The sequence below is a fragment of the Mus musculus genome, chromosome 16 (genome assembly GCF_000001635.26).
Source record: "Mus musculus strain C57BL/6J chromosome 16, GRCm38.p6 C57BL/6J".
Lineage (NCBI taxonomy): Eukaryota > Metazoa > Chordata > Mammalia > Rodentia > Muridae > Mus > Mus musculus.
In genome coordinates, this window is record NC_000082.6 from 25771080 (window position 1) to 25789601 (window position 18522).

Genomic DNA, 18522 nt, shown 5'->3' on the forward strand with positions numbered 1-18522 from the left:
AATAACGCAATGAAATTTTACAAAGTAAAAAGGAAGTGTCCTGACATGACATGAGACAAGCTACATCCAGCAATGCCATTGACTTTATTTCTCAGTGGCCATTTATTGCTGGACAAGAAACCTGCCCTTTAGTTTGTTACTCCAGTGGGACTCCCTAGGAGGAAACTCAATTTTCATTTGCAAGCGGTTATCATTTGGAGATTGCTTTGAGTGTTAGGTTAGATATAGAAGCACATGTGTCACATCTCCTGTCGACCATAGAACCCTATCTGGTACAGATCCTTGCAGGCCCAATGCTTATTGCCACAGTCTCTGTCAATTTAATATGTGTGTTGATCTTGTTGATTGAGAGAGCCTTGTTTTCTTAATGACCTCTAGATCTTATACCTTCTCTGCCCCTTCTTCTGTGAGGTTCCTTAAGCCCGAAAGAAAAGATTTGATGGAGATATCCCATCAAAGGGCTGAGTATTTCAAGGTCTCTCATTTTCTGCATAATGTCTGAAGGTGAGTCTCTATTTTTCTTTCCATCTGCTACAGGAAGAGGCTTCTCTGATGATGGCAGAGCAAGACACCAATCTATGAGTATTTTTATGGGATAATTTGAAGAATATTGACTTTAACTCTTCTTTGAAAGCCTGGTAGAATTTTTGTTAGAAGTATATGGTCTTAGCCATGGTCTTTGGTTTTGTTCTTGTGTTTCTTATCGTTGTTTTTTAGTTGGTTGGTTTTGGTTCTTAGACTCTTACAGTATAGGTTATATGTCTCTTAAAATTGCTTATCTAGTGGATTTAAACTTTACTATGTAGTATGTATTGAGAAAATTATGTGTTTCTTTTAGATTTTCCACTTGGTGGAGTACAAAATTTTTAAAGCATGTCCTTATGATTTTCTGGATTTTCTCAGTGTCTATTATATCCCCTTTTTATTTCTACTTTTGTTATTTTAAATATTCTTCCTCTCTACCTTTAAATTACTTTGGATTAGGGTTACTCAATCTTACTGATTTTTCTCAAAGTATAGTTCTTTGTTTCTATTTTATTATTTTCATCTCTGATTTTATTTCTTTATGTTTACTCATTTTGTATGTTATTTCTTCTTTTTGTTCTAGAGCTTTCAGGGGTGCATTTAAATTGCTAGTTTGAGATCCCTCCAGATTTTTTTTTGTGTGTGTGGTAATTATTTTTATTTTTAATGTAACGCAGTATTGTAGAACTTCCCACCTAGAGTAGTCTTCATTGAGTCATATAAATTTTGATATGTTGTACATTAATTTTCATTCAATTTTAGGAAGTCTTTCTTAATTTCTGTCTTGAACCTTGTTTTATTTAGTAGTGATTTGTTCAATTTCCAAGAGTTTATAAGGTTTCTGTTGTTGATATCCATTTTTAATCCATCATGGCCAGATAGAATGTACCGGTTAGCTGTTTCAATTTTCTTGTATCTGTTGAGATTTACTTTGTGTCTGAGTATGTGGTCAGTTTTGGAATAAGTTCCATAAGGTGCTGAGAAGTTACATTCTTTTGTGTTTGGATAAAATGTTCTGTAAATATCCACTAACCCATTTAACTTATAACATTGATTTGCTTCAGCATGCTTCTGTTTAGTTTTTGTCTGATTGACCAGTCTATTGGCAAGAATAGACTATTGAAGTCTCCCACTATCAGTGTATGCCAGTCATTATGTGATTTAAACTGTAGAGTGTTTCTAATATGAACTTGTATGCCCTTCTGTTTGGTGTTCATATGTTTAGAATTCCAATATTCTCTTGGTGGATTTTTTATTTGATGAGTATTTACTGTTCTTTCCTATCTTCTGATAAGTGTTTGCTTGAAGTCTATTTTGTTAGTTATTAAAATGGCTATACCAGTTTGCTTCTTAAGTCCATTTGCTTGAAACACATTTATCCATGCTTTTACCACAATGTGATATCTGTCGTTGATGTTAAGGTGTGTTTCTTGACTACAGCAGAAGGATGGATCATGTTTTCCATCCATTTGGTTAGTCTCTTTCTTTTTTATTGTAGCAATTGAGGCTGTTGATATTGAGAGGTACCTCCTCCTTTAGGTTAGGGAAATTTTGTTCTATGAAATTTTTTCAAAAATTTTTTCAGTGCCTTTGATCTGTGTTTCTTCTTTCCCTATTCCTATTATTCTTAGATTTTTTTTCACAGTGTCAGACTTTCTGGATAATTTATGACAGATTTTTTTTTTTGATTTAGTATATTCTTTGACTGAAGTATCCATTTCTTCTATCATGCCTTCAATGCCTGTGATCCTCTCTTTCATATTTTGTGTTTTGTTGGTGAGACTGATTGATATGCCTATTCAAGTTCCTTGGTTATTAATTTCCAGACTTCCCTCATTTTGCGTTTTTCTTGATTCAATTTCTGCCTTCAGATCTTGCTCAGCATTCTGCAGTTGTGTGTGCTATTGGTGTTATCACTGAATTTTTAAAGGGGTTTATTTATTTCATCATTAGGAGCCTTTATTGTATTCATAAAGGCAATTTAAGGAGTTTTTCTTATGCTTTGACTGTTTTTCAATTCTCAGGACCTACTGTGGTGGGGTTCCTAGGCTCTAGTGGAAACACATTGTCCTGGATGTTATTCATTATATGTTTATGCTGGAGTCTAGACATCTAGGTTTGCAAGATTGTAATTCTTGCTGATATCTGGTGTTGTTTTTCTTGAGTGGCTATTTTGGCTCCTTAGTTTCTGTTGCCCTGATTGGTTCTTGGGAGAGTGTTATGGCTGTGTGCTGCCTGGTTGGAAATTCTTCTGGTATTCTGGTAGACATGGTCACTATGGGTTCCAGATAGAATGTGCTCCTGCTTCCCTATCTGGAGAGTCATAAACACATTTTATAAAATCTTCTATTATATTTCTGTTATAGATCTTATTTACTTTTCCTCGTGTGCACGTGTGCACACACACACACACACACACACACACAATTGCTATAATACAGATTGTTCAGATTTACCACATTTCAACTTTTTTGTTGGTAGAATTTTTTTAGAAAATATTTAGATGTGGATATTCTCTTATGATGGATATTTAAATGCATAGTTACTAGATAAAATTGTATACACAATGGGCTTGTTTCCATGATTTTCTTCTTTTATTATTTTTGCTTCCTGTTTACATTTCTGTTAACTACGCAGGACTGCTTACAAACTGGACATCATTTTGGTGATACAGTATCTTCTAAGGAAAATGCAAATATTTGTAGGAGTCGCAAGTGTCCAGTGATTTGCACATTATACTGAAATGTCTCCTTTGGTGGCATCTTTCTTTTCGGCCAAGTTTATCTGTAGGATTCATAAGGATAGACATTTTGGCTGAAAAGAAGCAAGTCCTCTCAGAGACTGGAGCAGTTAATCAATGGATGGGCAAACTGTCTGTGATAGGGACAGTATGGAAAAGCCATGGCAAAGATAGTATGTATGGTGTTTAGCATTCATCCTGGGCACAGGAATGGCTATGTCCTTTTCTCCTTTTCCTCCAGCACTTCTTAACTTTCCTATCAAAGCTCTAGTAGTTCACTCAGCCTGGTGGGCTGTATTCTGTGAAGATAATTAAGACATGGCAGCAAGGGAACATTTCACTAGACAAAAACGCCCCAGCAATTCCTATGGAGTCTGCGTGTAATTACCTATGCTGCTTATGGGGACGCTCACTCTACACTTAGTGTAGACGGAGTTCAGACGTCTCCGACAGCAGACTGCTTTTCTCTTTTCTTCTTTGTATGGCCTAGCCAATAGGAAGACATTACTTTGTTCAAGAGTGCCAAGGGAGCGACTTTACCTTAAACACACATATGCATTTCAACCTTGAACAAACAGGCTGCTTAATAAAATAAGGGCAAGGGTTTTCTTTTCTTTTCTTTCTTCTCTAGAAATTCACAAATATCACTTGACAGCTGACAGCTCTTCCCTTACAAAAGAAGCTGTTTGCTTTTTGCTTTGGTGTTTGGGTAAACTGCAGCCCACACTGGCAGAGAATGTATTGCCTAAGGGAAGGTGTTTGCAGTCCCTGTGTTTAATCTGAAAAGAAACCCTTTTCCTTCTCTCCTTCCCTCTCCTTCTGCACGGGGAGAGTTCGAAATGATAGCCCGAGGGGAATAGTTTCCTTCACACCTGTCTGTGGTGTAACCTCAGCAAAGTTACTTAAGACGCCGTGCTCAGTGTGTCCAGATTCACAATGAAGTTGAAAAGGACAGATAAACAGACAGGGATTTCAGCAGACGAGGGGAGCTGATGGTGGCCTTGCATCTTCAAACTTTAGCAGGTTGACATCCTAGCATGCTGACTCGCAAAGAAAGAATACAGGCTCTCCTTCAGCCAGGAAATATAGTTCAATCTGAACAGCTATATTAAACTCTTAAGAGATTAAGGGAACTTGGGAAATGCTCTAGTGTCTGGTACACTCTTCTACATTGACTAGACAGCTAAGAGCCAAGTGACCCTTGGGACATTTCTGATAAGTATGAGCTTGGAGTGACCCCAGCTTTCTGAGTTTCTAGATCTGGTCCCTTGGCTGCTGGGAGAAGCAATCTAAAGGGTTCAGCCTCTTGAGGCTTGTCATTGACAAGTTCAGTCCTCTTAGAAAAAGTACAAAATGATTTTGAGGCTCTGTCTTCCAGGCAGCAGAAGGAAGATGCTGATATTGGCTACTCGCAGTGGACAAACAATTTTGAAATGGCAATTTTGCACCAAAAAGTGGTTAAAGCAGTACTTTTCATGGTCAGCAGTGGGAGCATTTATATGGTTAAAATGGGATCTCTTTAAAAACTGAATTTTTAATCCCAAGTGCAGCAATTATTAATGAAGAAAGAAAATAATAGAAATTTGTATATTCTTCCTTTTGAAAACCAGGTGTTACTTGCTGTGAAATGGGACTTGACCACTCTTTCCTCCTTAAATGTAGACAGGGTTGAGTTGTGGGATTTTTAGCTTTGTTTGCATTCTTTTGCCCTTTAAAAAAACAAAACAAAACAAAACAAAAACAACAAAAAAACAAAAACATGGCCAAAGTTTCAAAATAGACAGATTTCCTCTGAAAATCAATATAGTGTTTTGTATGTTCAGGTCCCAAAGAACTCACTAGAAAACACACATTTCTTTTGTTCACTACTTTGTACACTCCTCCCTTGTCATTCTGGCTTTGCAGTAGTCTTTTCCAGTGGAGGGATTAGGAGCATGAACTTTAGTGGCTCGACACATAGATACAGCTGGGTTTCAGCCTTAGTGTATCAGGGAAGTTAGTTCTGAATAGACCCAAGACATGGTTTAATTCTCAAAGCATCCTCTGAGGACCAACAGCATCAAGATTACTCAGAACCTTAAGAGCTGGGGATTCTTGGGTATCACTCCAGAGACAGAGTCAGAAACTAATGGGAAAATGACACTGTCTGTCTTTCCACACACCCCATGCTTACTTATGACAGACAAAATTCATTCTGTATGTGTGTGTGTGTGTGTGTGTGTGTGTGTGTGTGTGTGTGTGACCAGATAAAGATACAAAACTGCGAAGACAGAGAAGAAACTTCTAGAGTGGTGTCTACTCTAAAGTGGGCATTTCTGACTATGACTCATATTAAAAGATGTACAAAGGTTTACTACATTTTGAATTTAGAAAATTAAGAGTAAATCCAGGCATGGTGCTTAGGGCCCATATGTGCAGAAGCAGCTATGTGGGAGGGGGAGACATGAGTATCACTTGAACTTTTGAGTTTGAGACTAGCCTGAGCACTGAAGGAAGACCCCATATCAAAAAGATAAAGGCTAAGTGTAACTGTTGATAAAATATATACACTAGATTGACCTACATATGTTTTGTCAGAAAGAAGTAGATGAATTATATTACCTTCAAATTTATTTTTTTTAATTATTATGTTTTTAAATTTTTCATACAGTGTATTTTGGTTATATTCTCTCTTTCTGCCACCAGCTTTTATTTCCTTAATAGTATAAATGGTTCATTCAAATGTCTTCCCTGGGAGAGACTTAAAATGTCAATGCATGTTCTTACCTGAACAAGTGTGCACTGATAGTCTATAGAATTCATGACTCTATTAGAGGTACTCAGAAAAAATATTTGCTGATTGAATAATGAGAAATGAATAGAAACGATGAAAATATGTGCTTCCCCTAGAGTAATAATTCAGTCATATACATGGACAGCCGAGGTTCCAGTGACAATCTTCACAAGGTACTGTAAGTGAAGAGTGTTTCCGGGCAGTGAGCATTTTAGTGGTCTGGTTTCAGGCTGATACCTGTAGCTATGCTTAGTCTGCAAACTAACGGAATAAATGGGATTAAAAAAAATCTTCTTCCAAGGAACTTCCAAGTCCCAAGGGAAGGGATTCCTACAAACAACTGTCATTGGGATGGAAAGGGCTCAGTACTGTGAGGGACTCCACCTGAGACACCAGCAGGAATTCTGACGAGCTTGTTTCTGTTGGAAAGCTGAAGAAATAAGAAGACTATCTAAAAGAAGAAAAGAAAAAAAGAGTATTCCTGGAGACAGGAATGACTCAAGACCAGGATCCCAGGATTTAGCTTAAATACATCAAGCACTGAATGCAAGGTGATGAATAGCAGTGCCTACAAAGACTGGAAAGCTACATGAGTCACCTAGTGACTCAGATGACAATTTGGAGCCTTTCCTGGAAGGGGAGGGATATAGCTCAGTTGGTAGGACCCTTGCATAGAACCACAGCTCTGAGTTCAAGAGTAAGCACTTAATAAAGCAGGCATAACTATCTGTGCCTAGAATGTAAATGCTCAGGAGGTAGAACTCAGAGCACCAGGCACTCAAAAGCCACTCTCACTTACATAGCCAGTTTGAGGAAAATATGAAGTCCTTGGGACCCTGTGTCCAAAACCAATTAACTAAAAATCCCCAAAGAACACAAAACAGAAAAGCAGTTTACTGGAAACTGAAACAGAGAACATACTGGAGGGCCATCCATGTAAAGCCCTGCTTAAGTACATTTGAGAATCAATGAAATTCACCCAAAAATCTACAAGCAAGGAAAAGAATGTGACAATGGACAAATGGCAGAAACAGAGTCAGTATAACAAAAGAGTTATGCCTGGAAGCTGTGTCCGTGCTGAGCTGGACATTAGCTAGACGAGGGCAGGGAGATACATGGAGACTGCGCATGTCTGTGGTCTCTGTGGGCCTGCGCATGTCTGTGGTCTCTGTGGGCCTGCCCTCTCTATGGCTCATCGTGAAGAAGAGCCGGTGTTGGGGCCAATGATTCAGTCGGCCTTCTGAATTAGTCCCTGATCATCTTGCCCATATTCATTGAGAATAGACTCCTCAGGTAGCAACAGGGACAAAAACTCAGAGTTCTCTTTCTTCTCTTGCTTTCACTATCATGAGAGGAACAACTGTGTACCTCACTAACTATTACAAAAAGAACCAGGGTGCTAGGAATGAGGGGTAAAACAAAGCTATGAAGGACCATTGGCTGTATTATAATTGATTAGAAGGGTCACAGAGACCTCTCCAGGGCAAAAGAAAAACAGTAGATGTGTGTGACATTCACACCTTCCGTATGCTGTGTACACACCTCCTAGAGAATTGTTCTAGACCCTCCACTCCCTTGATGCTCCACTTCCCTTGAGGACTCCCGGTGCCTACTGGAAGTAGCCTGCCTGCAACTCCATGAGTTTAGTTGTCTCCTCTTTTGCCTGTTAAACTTATTCTTTGTGTTTAGAACAGATGTGTGGTTCTTTTCTGTATTAAAAATCAAAACAGCAACACTAACAAAAGGGAACAGGTCCAGCTCCTTTGCACTTACTCACGGTCCTGCCAAGAAGGTGAGCTCTCTTAATGGATATTACTTAAGTCATTTCTTGCCACACCTTCTTAAAGCAGGGAAAAATGAGAAGGTATTTTTCATGTGAGACTGTTGTGCCTGTGTGCCGCAGGAGAGCGAAACAGAAACTATATTATAAATAAAATCGTGATTTTTTTTCCTCTTCAACTTTGCCGCTTGCTTCCCTACAAACCAGAGCTGGATGGCCCTGTAAAATGTGGGTTGGTAAAGTGACCTCTTCCTTAGATGTCTGGGCGGGGTAGCCCATTACTTTCGGATAGATGGAGCTTAACTGGGGTGATCCGGTGTGAGTGATGGCTACACTAGGTGAAAGGGATGAGAGGAAGGCATCTTAGCTGCTGAGTTAAAGACACGCAGCCAGCTCCCTATTTGACCATGCCATTAGAAACAGAGACAACTCGGATGCTTGAAACTGAACCAATAGGGAAAAACCGAGGAGGGTTTGAGAAGCAAAGTGATCCACTTCATGAGTAACTGATAAAGGAACCAAGTAGCTCAATATGCCATCTCCGTTTCCTCAAAATAAAGGATACATCACATGCAAGATTGAGCTCTTGGGCAGTCACCTGCCATGAGAAGGTTTTCAGTTTGAGGGTCGATAATATAAAGCATGCTTAAAAGTATATAATCCTCCGCAGCAGTCAAATTTAGGTAGGTAACTGTGGCCTGGGAGTTGTGAGTCTTGGTCTCCACCCTGCTGATACTGATGGTTGTCTGTTGAACACCCATCACTTCTCTCTCGGGATTTAGCTTCCTTAGGGGTAAGTAAGATCACAGGTTCCAGCTGCGTGACACTCCTTTCTCTCAAGCTTGGCAATGACTACATTTGCCAGTCTTTGCTTCCAATTTCTGTCTGACTGGGTTACCTCTATCGAGGTAGTATGGGCATGGCAGAACCTAGATGAACCATTGCTAAAACAAACCCTCTTCTATAGAACACCCGCATGGCCTAAAAGTCTAGAGATCTTGGAATAACATCTCTCTTATTATTTATTTTTCTGGTGGGGGGTGTTTCAAAAACCTAAAACAAAAGTCACTTTTTTTCTCTCTCTGAGAAAATGCCTGGCTCCCGTCTGCCTTCTGCAAGGGTATGGTGGGCTGCAGCCATTGCCTTAGTAATGATTAGTCATAAAGTGAGTCCTGTCTGGAGTGAGAGAAGAGGTAGGTACCTTCCGTGGCTCTCCACTCCCTCACTGAAGCTGCTCTATCTCCCTGGCCAGCCCCAGGCAGTGTTCCTTCCAAACAAGGACCTGTCTAACCAGTTCATTGGAATGTCATTCCACAGACTATCTCCTCATTCAGATTTCTTCTGAAATTGAAACACTCTAAAGACATAAATCACGTTGCTGTTTTAAGTAGTAAATGTTGCACACAGCAGTCTTCCACCATTGCGTTCCTTTTGAGGGCACAGATTTATCCACAAAAGGAAAGAACAAAGGGAATGTGACTAAGCCCTGGGCTGCCTTCTTCTGGTCAGAGACAACTTCTTTTTTGCTAGGTCTGAGTGTGTACTAGGGGTGACAGGGATTAACTCTTCTTGATGTAATCTTTCCCCCTATTGCATGCCTCGCTCTGTCCTTCCTCCTCCAGTCTACGGCTGGCTTTATGAATATATTTACTGTGTGTTTTCTTCGCTGGCTGGTGCTCTGGGGTCAGCAAATTATACAGTGTGAAGCAAAAGCTCTAAATTACAGTCATCATACACCAAACCATGGAACAGTATGTAAAAATGTTTTACTCTGATAAACATCATGCCTATAAACTCCATGCTTCAAAACTCACCTTCAGTGACAGATGGCATTTGAAGCCATAGCTGAAGGATTGCTTTGTTTTTCTCCCCTTTTTATTATCTGACTGGTTTCTTTATTTGATTCTACAAAGAATAAAGTAATAAAAGAAAAATATCATCTTGAGCAGTACTGGCTGAGATCATTTTTAAAATATATATATATATATATATATATATATATATATATATATATATATATTTGAGTAATATATAATTGTGATTTTATACCAGACCTCCCTACTCTGGGGCATCTAGTCTCTCAAGGGTTAGGTGTATCTTCTTGCACTGAGGCCAGAGCAGGCAGTCCTCTGCTGCATGTGTCTGGGAAGGAGGGTGGTAGTGGTGGGGTCATATCAGCTACTGCATGGTGCTTGGATGGTGGCTCAGTGTCTGGGAGATCTCAGGAATCCAGGTTAGTTGAGACTGTTGGTCTTCCTATGGGGTCGCTCTCCTCCTCAGCTTCAAGGCAAAATCATTTTCTTATCCTGATTACATGTAGTTTTTAACAAAGTTGGGATGGTTTGTGTTTGTATATTCAGTGAAGGGGGATTTGGGTTGGGAATCTTGCAGGGGACCCAGGTTCAGTTCCTAGTACCCATGTGATGATTCATAACCACCTATAACTCTATTTCTAAGGAATTCAATCTCCCATTCATAGGTCCCAAGCATATACAGTACACATGCATATATGCAAGGAAAACACTTATACACTTATAATAAAATGAATCATACATGTTCTTTTCTAGAAGGGGAATGTTCATTTCTTGGTTTGTGAAGTAGAAATGATAGTTCAGTCTTGTATAAGCTGAATTGAGTGATTGTTCCTACTCAAACCTAAACATGGACAAACTAAGGCATTTTCTTTGCCAGATTTTGCTTTTCAAAATATCTTCAGAGCCTCTTGAGTTGCTCTGATTCTGTTTTGGTCCTACATATCTCTTGGTGCAGAGTCCTGAAGCCAACTTTACCCACCAAGAAGATCAGCTCATGGCTAACAAATCAGACATATTAGTGTCATAGATTATAAGTTCTGACTAAAGGGCCCTGAAAAGAAGCCTTTAATGGCTGACCTGCAAAGCATCTTTAGATATAAGCATCCTTGAAAGCAGACTGTGGTGCATGGGGTAAGCTGCAGCATCCATGTTCTGATCATAAAACCTCTAAGCATTTAACTGTGTAAGCTGTGAGCCCAGTAAACTGACTCATGTCACTAACCCACTCTGATTTTGCTTTATGAATAAAAAATTGATATTCAAATCTAGATGAAATGTTTTCTAAATAATTATATGAAAATGTAAAAATACATATAGATGTTGATATATTTAGTGAATTACATAGTATGTCAATATTAAATATTGATTTTAAGAATTAAGTAGATTGAGCTCTGTGATGAATTACCCTGGGTATCATAGTAACTAACTTTGAGTTTTAGGATATTACTCTCCTTTTTGGTGTGTGAGCATATGTGGTCATACACATGCCGACAGCATTTATGAAAGAAAGTCATGTAACAAATTGCAGGAGTCAATCCTTTCCTTCTGCCACATGTGCTTGGGGATTGGACTCAGAAGTACAGGTTTGTTTACAGAGATGAATGGGGGAATTCTGTTGTAAATTCAGCCCAAAAGCTAGTTAGTGTGGCTTCTGGAGACCCGTCTAGTCCTGGTTTTCCACTTCTAAGTCATATGACATAAGACAAATTATGTCATCACCCAAAGTGTCTTCCTCATGTGTAAAATAGGATCATAATGCTCCATCAGAACAAGTATGAAAATGCTAAGAGTTGTCCTTAAATAAGAAGTGTCTAACAAATGTTCTCTGTTTTTATCCTGTGGCTATGTGGGTATCATGTATGCCTTTATATTACCTGCATAGGAGATTGTGTGTCCTCGAGTGTCTGAATGCAGAGGTCAGAGGAAGACATAGAGTATTTATTTATTGTTCTGCACCTTATTGCATTGAAACAGAGTTTCTTGCTGGCTAAACCTGGCCTTGCTTAGCTAGGCTAGCCAATGAGCTAGTAGGATCTACCTGACCCCACTTCTCAATGCTGGGATGACAGGCAAGTGCAGTCATGCCTGGCTTTGTTTGTGGGTGCTAGAGATTTGAACCCATGTCCTCCTGCTTGCACAGCACATGCCGTCACTCGCTGAGCCAGCTCTCCACCTTTGCAGATATGTATTTTTAAAAGTATCTGGTGTTACTACTTTAATAAGTTCTATTACCTTCCAAATCTTTAGTTCAGTATAATGATCAAGTTGAATAACAGTATAGAAAGTTATTTTTGGCTAAAAGGAAAGAATTTTTCCTTAAGTTTAATGCTAATTAGTCTGTTTGAGAATATTGGATTTTAGAAGTCATTTATACACATCTGGGTGTGATTGATTTGTGAGAAGGCAGAGCCCTACCATCAATTTGGAGATTGTGGGCCCCAGGAATGTAAGGGCTTCATTGTGCTTGTTTTTCTTGGTCTTGATTGAGAAAGTTACTTCAAAAAATTATTCTTTGGCCAGGAGTTGGTAGAGTAGTCATTAATCCCAGGACTTTAGAGGCAGAGGCAGTCAGATCTCTTAGTTCGAGGACAGGCTGGTCTACAGAACAAGTTCCAGGACAGCCAGGGCCACACACAAAGAAACCCTGTCTTGAAAAACTAAAAATACTAATACTAATTAATAATAAAATGCTTTGGCCATAATTAACCCAATAGATAACACTAATCTTGGCTTTGATTAATAACATGGTTATATGGTTATAGAAAATATGCATGTGTAGGTAGTTTGTAAGCACTGCAAAAGCTTCATCAAATGAATGCAACTTTTATATGGCTATGCACATTTAAACTTCAAAAGGGTCTCTAAGAGGCTAACTCAGGCACTTACATTGCTTCAAAGTCTCTTTGGGCCTTAAATCAGTGCAAACATATTATGAACATAAATCGTCCTTATTTTAAAGTTACTTTTTTCCCTGATAACATTACCTAGTTTGATTACTCAGTTTGGTGGAAAGCATTTTTTACAGGATGAAAATTTGTCCCCATTGATGGTATCCCAGTGATGAATCACAGATTGATTCACAATTTGCAGCAGATTGCTCAAAGCTCCAGAACACAGAAAAATTACAAAGCCTGGTACTTGGCAGTGCTTGGCAAATGTCTGATGAGTGGTTAGGGTTAGAGGGCTCATTGCTACCAAAAGTTGTTAACTTGTTCAGTAAAGAGGTACACCTCAAATATTGGTGATGTCTCATAATGCTTGGAGTTTTTTCTACTGTTCCATTTTGTTCCTGATTCCTACCACTGAGGCCTGAACTCAGGACTTCACACATCAGAAAGCATGCGATATTCTGCTGCTGACTGTACTCCTCCTACCCCAGGTTTTCCTAATATAACTTTTAATGAGCATGTGTGACTTCAATGATAGTTTGTGTCCACTTTGGTGGATGTTATGCCCTCCACATATGCTAGCTCTTGCTTTTCTCTTCAGTTGGAGTGGGTAGACTTATTTAAAATGCTTCTTGGACAGCTATTGAACCATTCGTAATATAACCAAGCAGCAGAAGGGTGGGTATCTGAGTGCTTATCAAAAGGCATTATGCCTAGAAGGCTGTTCTTTTGTTCTTTTTGATTTTCCTTTTTTAAGAATACTTTTCTTCAAATTTATGCAAATTTTAAGTGTCCAGTCCAAGTCATCATTGCCACAGATTGTTAGGCAAGACGAAAAGTTTAATGTTGCAAGTTTTTTTCTTGAAATTGTGAGTCACTTCCACTGTACAAATTATGTAAGATGTCAGAAGTTTTCATTGGAATAAACTGAAATTATTTGCAGTAAGAGTTTTAAGTGAGATGTGGTTTTAAAAACAAAGAAATATTTCATGTTTTTCTAACACTATGTATTTTAAATTTTTATTGAGTGTGTGTGTGTGTGTGTGTGTGTGTGTGTATGTTGCCATATTTGATATATGTCCACTCTAAGGGCATAGTAACTATTTCTCCTCCTTTCTTCCTCTTCCTCTTCCTCTTCCTCTTCCTCCTCCCCCTCCTCCTCCTCCTCCTCCCCCTCTTCCTCTTCCTCTTCCTCCTTCTTTACTGGGCATCAAAACCTAGGGCTTAAAGCATGATAGATTAATAGTCGACAACTAAGTCATATTCTCAGCCATGTTTTTCGCTATTTATTTTGAGGCAGAATCTGAATAAATTATCCATTTGGATTCATGCTTCCTCCAGTTCCGCTTTTTTTTTTTTTTTTGGTACTACACTCATATATTACCAAGCCAGAACTACCTGAAGTTTTTGTTCAATTAAATGTTGGAAAAGCCACTTAACTCCATGCAGCATATATTTTAGTATTCATGATTAAATGAGAACTACTCATAGTATTTTGAACCAGTGCTACTTGTGGAAATATGGGTGTTGTTTTGGAGTCCCCAACTTTAAAAAATTAAGATTTCAAAATACAATGTCATAGTATATTACATAGTAGCAATGTTAATGATCAAACAGAGAAAGAAAGCAGGGCAGAAGTCTTTTGAGATCACTGGGTTGGTCTTAAAACTTTCACCATTGTAATTACTGATCTGACTGCTTTTTCTTTTATAACAGTACATATTTATATAAAACTCCTTGGTAGAAGACCAGTATGACCAAGAACTGCTAAAGGTTTCTTTGGCTGATCTCTCACTTATCTGCAAAATCCTTGCCCATGGGCGAAAGGTCTAGACATTGTCTGTGCTGTGAATCAGGTCAGCTCCCAACAACATCCGGGAAGTTGGTGAACTGCTTAACTTCTTTGATGGATAATTCCCCATTTAACGTTTGTCTGCCTGCCTGTTGTTTTAGTGGGATGATCATCCTCAGTAGGACTGAGAGCACATCAGAAACCCAGTTTGCTTGAGTGTGATAGTGACAGATGTTGCTCATGTTTGCATGTCAAATCATAAGGGTTTGGAAGCATTCCTTTGATGACAGTTAAGTAAACAAACTATGTAATAATAAGTCTAGGAATTCATTGAGATATTCAGCTAATTTACTTCTGGTCTGTGACCCAAATTTTAGCCTTCCAAGCAGAGCACCTATTTTGAATTTACTGGAAAACCAGGTCACATAAGCTCACCCTCTCTCTCAGGATGACAGGGCCAGGATGGAAGGGGAAGATGGGCTGGCATGTGAACTTTTTACTAATAAAGACACAGATGCACAGTAAAGGAAGGGTGCAGCCCAAGAGTATACAGCCAACCGATGAATGAGCCAGCCAGATGACCAGGTCTCTGAATGTAGGGTCTGTCCTTTAAAACCATGCATCTGTGTTTTATTTCTTAAAGCTAACCCTCCCTCAGCAATAATATGAATATCATACTACCAGTCATTTTGTAAGACCTTCCCTCTCAGATATTTAGTGTTTATTCAATGCTAAATTTGATGCCTAGACTGCCGTGCTTCATGACAAAGTGCAATGAATCTCTGCTTCATTTCCAAGACTTGGGCTGTAATAGCCGAGTATATATATATTATATATATATATATAAAATAGCCGAGCATATATATATGTCTATAGCCGATATATATATATATATATATATATATATATATATATATCTCCATCCATCCTTCCCCAGCCTTGGTGGTAAAATGATCTAGTTTTTTACAAGTCTGCCCTTTCAAGAAGGCTAAGCAGGACATCCAATCCTCCCTTTGTAGTAAGACAGGATGCCAGAGACATGACTGTTACTGCAGACAGAAGTGGGCTTCCAGGGAAGAATAAGCAGAGACGTGGGTAACGAGGAGATAGTAGTTTGGGTGTGCACTTGCAGTCTCGCTGAGCAGCTAAAGCTTGCTGTATCTGAAAGCATCAAGGCCCCTCACATCACGGAAAAGCTTCACCTCTGCTCATACTCAACTCCTGCTCTCCTGCTTTTTAAATGAGGACAAGATGTTCCAAAAACTACCAGCAGTGATATTTTTTTTTTTCTTTTTCTGGGAAGCTGAGTCAAAGTAAGATGAAGCAATACCTCTGAAAGTTATCTTGATCTTGATGTAATGTTTTTCTATATGCACTTTCCTCCACAATGTGTAACTCGGGGGAAAAAATCAAGCAAACAAAAACTCTCAGTGTTAGCAAGTGAGGCATCCTTCCTGTATGTTAATTAATCCCCTCTTGTTGTGTCAGAATCATTCTCTCTAAGCAATTCTCATTCTTGCATTGATTTATTTTTTCACTCCTCCAAATTCTTCCTTGGGAATCTTATTTTAGGTGAGTCTTTAGACAGTAAATGTGTCAGACAGCTTCAAGCTACTGTGGCTGCAAGAAGTCATGACGAGAAGCTGTGTTAGCAGGGTTGACGGACCTCATTAGAGATGCCAGAGCATCTTAATTTTGTACACATCTTGGAAATTCAGACGATCTGATACATCACCAAACCAACAATTATTTCCTTATAGGTAGACTAGGACTCACAAATCAGAGGTCAATTCCCAGGAGAACTGGAGAACCCAGCCAGACCCAAATGTTATTAGGTCATTTGGTAAGTTTCCTCTTTATTTCACAGGGAGAATGATTTTCTGGAGGCTAAGACATTGAACACTAAGTGACACTGACATTAAAGACACTGCTTACAACTTTATATGCCCCAGTACAGGGGAATGCCAGGGCCAAAAAGTGGGAGTGGGTGGGTAGGGGAGTGTGGGGGGGACTTTTGGGATAGCATTGGAAATGTAAATGAGGAAAATACCTAATTAAAAAACACTGCTTACTTATCATGTCCATTTATTGAATTTTGTTTGTTTGTTTTGCTAGCTCTGGCGAGTGAGTGTGTCCGTGTGAGTGTGTCTGTATCTGTGTAATTATAGAACTCTTTGGGTTAGAGACGATCTCAAAGGTCACCAGATTTAACCTCCCCAGCATCCTGGCCTTTAACTCTGTAATTACTAAATAGAAGCTTCTGCCTTCTAATTCTCTTAGAGGGAAGCAAGGGGGGAAAAATGTCATCCGGTTCATTCTCTGATCACAGGAAAAATGTCAAGCTGGGGAGAGGTTTGTTGGTTCCACAAGTGTGAAGATCTGAACTTGATCCCCAGTACCCACCTACAAAACTGGCGGTGGTAGCATGTGCTAGAGATCTGTGCTGGGAGCCTAAAGACAGGACAGCCTTCAGGCCTCACCAGATAGCCAGTGTAGCCTGCCTGGTGAGCCACAGGCCAGTGGGAGCCACTTTCTCAAATAGAAAGTGTGTTTAGCCTAAGAGTGAATGACATCCAATGATGTCCTCTAGTGTACACATACATATGCGCACGTGTATACATGCATTATATTCAACATACATGAATATGCATACACATGCACATACAGAGAAAAGAAAATACATCACTAAGTAGAAATAAACAAGCAAATAACAAAATAAAAACATCTCATATTTGCCTAGATGCTCAGATTTTGTTTAAAGCAAACTGTTGACTTTTAATAAATATTTTCCTTAAAACCTAAACTTCAGAGGCAAGGCTATACAGCTCAGGTACAGAGCTTGTGAGCCACTGAGCCTGGTCCTAGACCCGCAAATTCTAAAATAATCAACCAACCAACCCCCGCTCAAAGAAAAACAAACAAAAAACCCCAACAAATAAAGCACATAACTTCATACTTGACAGGATATTTAATAATTATAAATACTAGATAAGAGTGAGTCTTCAGGTCATCATTTATTGTAGCCAAATTCACTGTTTTGGGTGGGGGGCAATAAGTTCTCTTACAACCCAGGCTTGTCACAAACATGTTGTGTAGCTGAGGATGACCTGTAGTTTCTGAGCACCCCCACTGCTGGAATTGCAACATGCCCCACCATATCTCTTTTAGGCAGTGCTGGGTATCAAACTCAGGGACTTGTGCATACTAGGCAGTCACTCTGCCACTTGAGCTATAGCTTCAGCCCCCACGTTCTGTCTTGTGGCAATTGCTCACAAGTGAGATAAAAGAATATATGAAGGAAATGGTGGCTGGTTTGCACTGGGGACAAGCCTGCAATAAGGATGTTATAAAGCCTATGCATTCCTGTTTGGGAAACTTCAATATATGATTGGGAATTCTAGGCTTGTCTGTTTTAATTTCTAGTTTAGAAGTGGTAAAATTATCCCCTTGGCAACACCCAGATTTATGCTGTAAGTGAGGTGACTTAGGTGGTGGTATCCTCTTTTCATACATGAGAGTACAAACTTCCCACTATCACAGATCTTACAGATTTGAAGGAAGCTCTTTAACTCTAGCCCATAATAGATGTGTTTCAAATACAGAATTGGGTACAGAGTCCTCATGTGCCACCCTGTTCCTCTACTTGCTTTCTGTCATTTTGTCTTTTATTTCATAGTGCTCCTTGAGTCTAATTTTTTTCTTTTCTCTCATTTTATTCTTTGAAAAGAATGTTATTCTCTGATAACTCCATGCATGAATTCAGGCTCCTCCATATTCTTCTCTCGACTTCATGGCTTTTCCCTCTTTGTCCCTCATTTCTTCTTAAATTAAATGGCTTTCAACATGCTTGGGCACTGTTATACCTCTTTGTCTCTTGGCAGGCTCAAGTCTTTGTTGTTTAATTCTATCTAATTCTCCATTTCTTAATTCCCTCATGTCTTGTGCCTTTTATAAGCCCCATGCATAGAACAAACAAAAAAATGTTTCATACAAGCTAAACAAAGCTGTCTTGTACATTAGTATACTTAATAGAAACCTGTCCTGGACATTAAACCTTAATAAATATTGACAGTAGCATCCAAAGCAGGTGATTGGATGTATGACAAGGAACTGTGGTAGATACTATGGAAAATATGTAGAATCCCATAAATGAAAATGCTTGTGCTTCTTATAGTTGATGTCACACACAATGTGATTCTTCAGATATCAT

General features: G+C 39.1%; 1 protein-coding gene across 5 annotated transcripts in view, besides 1 other annotated feature; it reads left to right on the plus strand.

The window, feature by feature from the left end:
- Positions 1-18522, plus strand: part of Trp63 (transformation related protein 63) — a 208326-nt gene that overhangs the window by 87317 nt on the left and 102487 nt on the right. The window lies entirely within an intron of this gene.
- Positions 8949-9307: an enhancer, noted in NCBI's record as "C15 enhancer fragment". NCBI's record gives the evidence for it as "EXISTENCE:reporter gene assay evidence [ECO:0000049][PMID:16581802]".